The following is a 9,357-nucleotide window of genomic DNA, read 5'->3' as shown; positions in this document are numbered from 1 at the left end:
CTACTTAAAGAACTGGGAATTTTAGCACTTTTTGAGGTACTCCATTTTACTTCTGGAAAACTAATTTTTTGGGAAGTTTTTCCTTTTATGGAGATGCTGCTGCTGCTAGCATTCATTTAGTGTTCCAAGGGTTTTTTTAAGCAAACTTTTAAAAATTTACTTTTAACATTCTTTAAAAAAAAATTTGAATCTCAAATTCTTTCCCTCCCTCCAGCCCCTTCCCTATCATTAAAGTAAGCAGTATGATCCCAATCATACATGTGATGTTCTGCAAAACATATTTCCATACGCACTAAGGTTTTTTTAAAAATATTTTACAAAAGTTATCTCATTTTATCCTCAACACAATCCTGGGAGGTAGGTGCTATTATTATTAATCCCCATTTTACAGATGAGGAAACTGAGGCACACAGAGGTTAAGTGACTTGCCTGAGGTCACACAGCTGGCCAGCTTTGAATGTTGACTACAGGTTGAGGATTATATCCCGCCGGGCTATCTAGCTGCTTCTAAATTGAAATTTCCCTCTCTGGTACCTCTACTCATATTCCACTTGCAGGCCCTTCTGGAGTCAAGCAGAATAAATTGAATTCTTCTTCCAGATAATAGCAACTCACACTTGAAGAGCTTTCCTGTCCCCCTCCTCCTCAGTTACTGGAGCTCATTCTTGAAGGAGGTGGTTTTGAGTCCCCTCAGCTCTCTTCTGTATGTTTATAAAGTTTATAAAGCACTTTTCCTAAAACATGGTGCCCAGAACTGAACACAATATTCTGAACGTGTGGCAAGGGCAGAGCAGAGCCAGAGCCGGACTGTCACCTCTCTTGTCCTTGGGACTTTGCCTCTCACAATACCGAGAGATCTCAGAAGGCTTCCTCCTTGTCTTGTAGCCTAAGGCACTGTTAACGCACAGTGAATTCGTGGTCCCCTAAAAACCTATAGATTTCTTTCATGTACAGTGTTGTCTAGTCCATCTCCCCCTTCAGTTCCTCCAGGCCTGGTGACTTGAGCTCCTTGAAGTCTGCTGGGTTTCATGCCCCTGTTGGCCATATTCATTCTAGATGTACTACTCAGAAATACATTCTCCTTGGTAGCAAAAACATAATTTAAAAAGAGTTAAGCAGTTCGGCTTTCTCTTGCCATACTTACCTCATCCATCTGGACTGTTAGCCTTACATTTTAAAAGAATTCTGCCTTTAATCTTAATGTAGATTTAAAGTTCTTTTGGGGGTCATTTTTTAGTATTCACTGCCAGCCCCATTTAGTTCTAGGCTTTAGCATACCTGATACCACTTTTTTCAGAACCATGTCATTCTTTTTTATTCTTTTGTAGTTATTCACTCCTGCTTCTATCTTTTATATATAGTTTTTAAAAACATGAGCTGGTCAACGAATTCCCTGTTCAGCTACATTGGTCCCTTTGGGAGCCTTCCTGTCCTTCTAAATTCTTCAAAAATTGTTCTCTTCAAATTTAATATGTATGACATACTATACCCAGCCTCCTCCCCACATATCTATTGTGAACTCTAAGATAGTACAGTCCATTCTTTCCCATGGTTTCTGACTTGGTTTCTTCATCAACCAATGAATTGGTCATAATGAGATCCAGAAGCACATTTTCCTTTCTTGGTTTCTCAACATTTTGAACAACAAAATCATCATCATCGAAGCAAGTCAATAATTTATCAGCTGCCCTGCTTTTAGAAGGGAGAGAGATCAAGCAGATATTCGAATAGCAGAAGTTCCCAGTCACTTCTTCATTAGGCCTTAGCCCTAACGTTGTGGTCTGCTGTTGGAACTTATTGTCTATTTCCATCTTATGGCTGGTTGGTCTATAGAATACTTTCACTGGAACATTATTTTTATTTCCCCTTCCATTGATCCTCACCTCAAAGCTTTTGATGATGCTCTTAACCTCTTCCTCAAGGAAGCATTTGTTCTGGGATCGCTAGGTGGTGCAGTGAGTAGAGCACCGCCCCTGGAGTCAGGAGGACTTAGTTCAAATCCAGCCTCAGACACTTGACATACTTACTAGCTGTGTAACCTTGGGCAACTCACTTAGCTCCAATTGCCTTGCCTTCCCCTCTCAAAAAAAGGGAAGTATTTGTTCTAATGCAATGGTACCTTAATTTTGCTGTATTTAATCTGTCAACTTTAAATGAGATGAACCTTCCCACAGCCATGGTCCTATCATGAGTCAGCTCTAATCAAGTCTCAGTTATAGCTTTGAAGTCATCCTTACTTTTTAGCATTAAGGTCTCTGGTTTAATTTGTTTATCTTATATATTCTGTGCATTTGTCTGTGGCTATCTGAGTCCACGAGCATCATTCCTGGCCCTCACTTTGGATATGGTGGCTTGTGAATTACTGAGTTTCTCCTCTAATGTTCTTCTTCCTCTGTGGTTCTTCTGTGGTACTTGGTATAGCAGATATATGTGAGCAGTCTTTTTTTTTCCCCTTCTCTACTTCATCTCAGTTTAAAACCCTTTGATCAAAACTACAAGCCTCAAGGCAAATATATTATTCTTGGCCTTCATTAAAGGCAGGCTTCTGTTAATAGTCAACCAATATTTATTAAGCCCAAAATGCAAGCCTTGGTGCTAAACACTAGGAATATAAATAACAAAAAGAGAGGTAGTCCTTGCCCTCAGGGGATTTACAGTCTACTGTGGGTAGACAATACACAAAAGGAAGCTGACTTGGGGAAGGACAGAGGGTAATTTTAGGCTTGTGGTTCATAGACTCAAAACCAAGCAGAGCAGCTGCTGGGAAATGATGAGTTATTGGTAACTGAGCTCTCTATAAAGGGAGGTTTTGGAAGAAACTTTCTCTTCCTCCTTTCCTCCTCCCCTACCCCCCAAGACTGCATGTAATCCAACGTAGGTTCTACATATACCTTCACATTGAACTTATTTACATAATAGTCCGGTTGTAAAGCAGAATTATAACCAATGGAATGAATCATGAGAAAGGAGAAACGAAACCAAAAAAGAAGGGGAAAAAAAAAGCAAAACGTTTGCCTCAATCTGCATTCAGACTCCATAATTCTTTTTCTGGATGTGCATAGCCTTTTCCATCATGAGTCTTTTGGAGCTGTCTTTAAACCTTGCATTGATGAAAAGAGTCAAGTCTATCATAGTTAGTCCTTATAGATGCCATGCATCTGTAATTGTGTATAATGATCTCCTGGTTCTGCTCCCTTCCCTCAGCATCAGTTCATGTAAGTCATTCCAGGTTATAATGAAGTCAGTCTGCTCCTCATTTCTTATAGCACGATAGTATTCCATTATATTTATATACCACAATTTGTTTAGCCATTCCCCAATTGATGGGCATCCCCTTGATTTCCAATTCTTTACCACCACAAAAAGAGCTGTTATAAATATTTTTGTACATATGGGTCCATTTCCCACTTCTATGATCTCTTTGGGTTACAGCCCTACAAGTGGTATCGCTGGGTCAAAGGGTATGCACATTTTTATAGCCCTTTGGGAATAGTTCCAAATCACTCTCCAGAATGGCTGGATCAGTTCACAACTCCACTGACAATGTAACAATGTTCCAATTTTCCCACATCCCCTCCATCATTTATCATTTTCCTGTTTTGTCATATTAGCCAACCTGACAGGAGAGACGTGGTACCTAACAATTGTTTTGATTTGCATATCTCTAATCAACAGTGATTTAGAGCATTTTTTCATATGACTATAGATATCTTGGAAGAAGTTTATTGCTCCATCTTCCAACCTGCCAGTGAGAAGGGAGAAAAAACTGAGCTGTTGAAGAGGTGTTCAGTATCAAAGCTGAATCAGTCTCCATGATGATAAGATTTAGGTGATGAGTTTATCCCGGAGATGGTATGATGTTCATGGAGTTGGAAGCAAGCAGAGAAATTGATGGGTTAAATGATTCCCATTCCTATTTCTTAAAGCATTGGTCCAGAAATCCAAAATCCATTCATCTTCTTGACCAGCCTCATTTCCCATGTATTCTTTTCTCTTCTGAGAGCTCTGCTTTTAATTGTTAGCAGTGAGGAAGGCTTCATGTGTCTAAAAGTTCAGTTTTATACGATCACAGATATAGAGCTGGAAGAGATATTAGAAACCGCCTACTTCAAACTCCTTATCTTACATATAAGGGAAATGAGGCCCATGGAAGTACAGTGACTTGCTTAAGGTCACACAAACAATAAGTGACAGCTTCTTGCCCATGGACATGACTGAAAAAAAAAAGGTTGAACAACAGCAACAACTCAATATATTAAGCACCTGTGGGCTACATATACCAAAGTGAGCTAGCTCCTGACCTCAAATTCTTCCATTCCACCACAATTACTAGCTCTCTTCTCATCCTTTGATTCCTATGGATCTTCATTACCATTCCATGGAGCACAGGAGGCTACTTTCTCTGCAGAAGATACAGTTCCACCTTCTGGAGGAAGAACCTTGAACTCATTAACACTGTTCCAAAGGTTCAGTGGCCCTTCTCTTCCCATTCTTCATTCTGCTTCACTCACATTCATCGAACTGCTACAGATTTGGATCTCCCCCTACCTTTTCAGATTAATCCTTCTCTTCTATGTTCTTGTGAACTTCTTTCATTCATTCAAGTAACACTTCATGTTCTAGGGTAAGCTGGAGAGCACAAAAATAACCCTCCATCCCTCTCACCTCCTTCAGCAGGGAGACCCACACTCACTTTATTCACCCACAGATATTCCTTGTCACTGGCAGGAACACAAACCTATTGTGATTCCTATGGATCACCTGGACATTGGAAAGATGACTTGGAGTCTTAAGCCCCATTAGATCTGTTTGAGTCCCTCCCTTTCCAATCATCTTGCCTTAGGCAATCGCTGTCCTATCAGTTAGGCAACTAACTCCCTGTGCCTCCATTTTTCTCAGCTATAAAGTAAGAAGGTTGAACTACACGATCTTGGTGATCCCTTTCATGTCTTATAACCTATGGTTAAATGGATATTTGAATCCCATACCTTCTTTCTATACTTAGTGAAAAGAACCTTTGTTGTTTAGTTGTTTCAGTTGTGTCCAACTCTTGGTGACCCCATTTCCTTCTCCAGCTCACTTTACAGATGAGGAAACTGAGGCAAACAGGGTAAAGTGACTTGCTCAGGGTCACACAGCTAGTGTCTGAGGCTGGATTAGACACTTAAGTGGATATTTGAATTCCATACCTTCCTTCTATACTTAATGAAAAGAACCTTAGATCTCTACATCTACCTCTTGTTACTGTCTGGGCAATCTGCCTACTTATTGTGCCTAAGGCTCCCAAGCATTGGTTGCTTAGGTGTTTGATTTGCAATTAGCAGATTCCTGCCAACACACTAACGCAACCAGTAACTGCTAGCTTCCACTGTTATCTTCTGGAAGGTCTTCTGAGAAACTTTAATTTCTAGCCATTCTAATTCTCTCTCTCCTATTACCACTGATCAAACATTAGATGCTGTCCATTTGTCTCTTACTTATTCTTTGTGTGTAGTGATGGGCATCTCACTCTCTCCTGCAGCAGCCTCTGACACAAGCAGAGAATCTCACAGCTGGAAAAGACCTGACCGGGAATCCCTTCTACCACGTTCCTGCCAAGTGGCTGCACAGGCTCTGCTTAGAGATTTCTAGAGATAAGAAATCCATGACATTACTTGGGCTGCCTGTTTTATTTGTAGATTGTCTAAAGCATAAGGAAGCTTTTCTTTACATTGAGAGGAAATAGGCCTTTTGCCAACTTCCCCTTATTGTTCCTAATTCTGTCCCCTACAGACAAGCCAAAAAAAAAACCTAATCTCTCTTCCACATAGCCTCTCAAATATTTAAAGAGAGCTATCAGATCTTCTCTAAGCCTTCTCTTTTCTGGCTAAATATTCTCAAGCGTACCATCTGGTTTTCCTATGATCAGGGCACCGTCCACTATCTCAGCTCCAGGCATTTTCTCAGGCTGCCCCCCATTCTGGGAAATGTTCTCCCTCCTCACCCCTTCTTAGCTTCCTTTAGCTCCCAACTAAAATTCCATTTTCTACAGGAGGCCTTTCCTAACCCTCTTAATTCTAAGGCCTTCTCTTAAGGATTTCTTATCTACTCTGTATATAGCTTGCTTGTACATATTTGTTTCCTTGTTCCCACCCCCACCCCCCATTAGACCGATGAGCTCCTCAGGGGCAGAGATTGTTCCACTTCTCTTTTTGTATCTAGAGCATTTAGCATAGTGCCTGTTGCATTGTAGGTGCTTAATTTAGCGTTCTTGACTTAAAACGTGCCTACCTTTGGCCAACTTATATTGACCATAAATGACCTCTAGTTGTGTTTGCCTTTCTCCCTGAGGGCAGGAATCTCGCCCTCTACCTCTTATATACATGTCCCAAGAATGTGTGTCCCTTGTCTATTCCTGGGGACACAAGTGGATCTAGAAACATTTAATGAATGAAGAACATGAAGAGACCTCATCTCACTGGGCTTTGATTTCCTCACCTATTAAATAAGGGACTGGACTTCCAAGGTTCTTGTCTAGAACTTATATTCTATACTAGAAATCTATTCATCACTTTATGATGTTGTAGACTATACTGGTAAACTACATGTTTTAATTCTACACCTCACCCCCAAGAAACGGGCAAGAGGTTTCCTTTCAATGGCCTCCTTTTGAGGAGTTGCAAATAAAGATTAAGCAGGAACGGTCAGGATAAAGAGGTTGAGGGAGTGGTTGAAGCATCAAACTGTAAGGGGCTGGGACTCTTGAGAAGGTCATCAGATAGACAGAAATACCATTTCCCTTTTTTGAGTTCACAACTGGCATTTCATATATGAAAAACCCTTTGGGACCTAATTGGCAAGGAGACCTTGAATGTGAATTTTCTGCCTAAGGATTTGGCGGTGATATGTGAATATGATTTCTTTAGTTCTGAGGCCCCCAGATCTCCTAGACTGACAGCAGTCAAAGTAGGTTTAGGAAATTTAATCCATCAATTAAATTTGCTGGTTTCCAAAATGAAAGCTTGGTAGATTGAAATCTCACTACTTCTAAGGACACATGAGGATTTGAGGTATGAAATTGGAAAATCAGAGAAATTCATTCTTCTGATACAGAATCAGCCTCACAGGGAGGTTAATATTTCATTCCTAGGTCATATATCTCTGCAATAGGCCTCATCTCCAGGAAATCAAATCTTCACTGGTAGACATACTTTGACAAAAGTTAGTATGCAGATGGACCCTGTATTACTAAATAGGGCAACTCTTTTAGGCCCTACTAAATGGTACTAGGCCAAAATTCATCATCCTGTGGTCAAACTTCTGATGATGAACTTGTCTAGACTTAGCTTTCGGTACTCAAAGCTTTTTTGGCTGGCAGAACCTATCAAAGTTTCCATTGCACTGGCATAGTATTGGAGCACTCAAGGCCATCTGCCCCCCAGTGATGAGGGCACAGAAGGTGGAAAACCTGATAGAAAAAAAAATCTAAAATGGCCCAACCACAGTAATTTCCTTCCATCTTGTTTGGCAGCTGTATGTACTCGTTACTTTGCTGAGGGAAAATTCAGGATTAAAAAATGTCTATTTTAGCCCACCTTTCTTTGAGTTACCTGGCGAATTTTCACGAGTTACAGATTCTTATACTTCTCTTCCCACAATGCATTGAACTTCACACAATAGGCCTTTCACAAATACTTGACTTGTTTCTAATGAAATAGGATCGAACTACTCTGACATTAGTAGTGACAGATTCCAAGTGACATTAACAAATTTATCTGAACAGTGTACGAAAACATACACCATGGCTAAAAATATGAAAACGTGCCACAACCTAAATCATTTTATTTGCTCAGAATAGATATGGTCAGAAACATGGAATGTATTTTAAAGAGAATTCCACTTCTGGTAGAAGGGAGTTTATTTTATGGGATGAAGAACTAGTATTCCTCTGGATCTGTTCACTGGAAAGATCCCCCATCTTCCCATGTAAGCTTTAATCAGTGAGTCCAAAAGCTTCCCACTAGAACCTAATCCACAAGGTGAAATATGGTAATTTCTTCCTTTTCAAAAACATGAGATTATCTTTGTTATTTATTTAGACCCAATTTTCTCTTATGGGTTACAAGAGCAGTTTTCCAATTCAGATTAGAGTAGGGAAATGTTATAGTTTGGTTCTTGGTACGAAGAGAACAGCAATGCAAAGATCACCTCCTCTTCTTTCTACATTTTGTAGCTTGGTGAGAAAATGATGATGAGACTGGGCATTTCTGTGGGAGAATGTCAGAGCTTATACTTTTGCCAATATTCAGAACAAACATGGAACAGGAATACCTGAGCAACGAGAAAAGGCATGTTAGGCCCTAAGAATTTAGAGATGAAGTACTTCCATTTGTTGACATGGGATTTAGGAGAAAAAGCAGTTAAAGTTAAGGAAAGTCAATTTGTTTCCATGAAAGTGTCTACACCTGAGCAAAGGGATTTCAATGATTAATAGAATGTCAGAACCAGAAGACACCTTGGAGGTCAATCAGTTCAACTGTTTCTGTCACCCTGTACTCTCCATCCGTGGGCCTTACGGAGACACTATCCTTGGTTTCTTGGCATGATGGATTAAAAAACAAAACTTGAGAAGTTTTTGATTTCCAAAGGTTTCTTCCTCTGGACTTCAGCCTTTCTGCCTGTTTGGTCCTGTCCTGCCTGTCCTTTTTCCCTGTCCTGGAGAGGCTGAGGATTCTGAGCTCTGGAACCTGTCTCCTTTCTCTCGCCTCTGATCCATTCTTCCTGTCCTGCTTGTGTTGCTTTAAACAAATCCCTATACAAATTCTACTGGCTGGTTCTTCTTTGGGGCAAAATTGCCTCCATTTACTCTTCTAACACCTGGGTCACCTCTTCTCTGAAGGCCCATGCGGCCTCTTAACAACTCTGCCTCAGTGACCTCTTTTCCTCTCACCCTCACACTTTCAGCTTCCTCCCAAATTATTGCTGTCATACAGTCTTCTACCTCACAGTCTTCTTACCTTTGATTCAAATCTCATGAAAAGGCCTCACAAAATTTTTGATGATCATGTTGGACAAAAATAGAAAGTATTTTAGGTATGAGGGTTGGCTCGTCTGCTCTTCCTGTAGCTCCTGTTTGGACTATCTGCTAGAAAGCTACCCGTGTCCCTTCAGAGGCTTAACTAGTTACAACCGAGGGCCATAGTTTAATGCTAGATCATGGATACAAAATCGTACTTCATCCATCTCCCTATCGACTTGGGTGGGTGGATAATTTAGTCATGACCTCCATTTGATGGCAGCTGCTCATAAATAAATGACAAGATCAATGGATGAAATCAAGAAGCAAATACTAGAATTGAAACCCTTTATCTCACCCAC

Source organism: Trichosurus vulpecula, chromosome 1 (genome assembly GCF_011100635.1).
Source record: "Trichosurus vulpecula isolate mTriVul1 chromosome 1, mTriVul1.pri, whole genome shotgun sequence".
NCBI lineage: Eukaryota > Metazoa > Chordata > Mammalia > Diprotodontia > Phalangeridae > Trichosurus > Trichosurus vulpecula.
Note: the sequence above shows the minus strand (reverse complement) of the source record.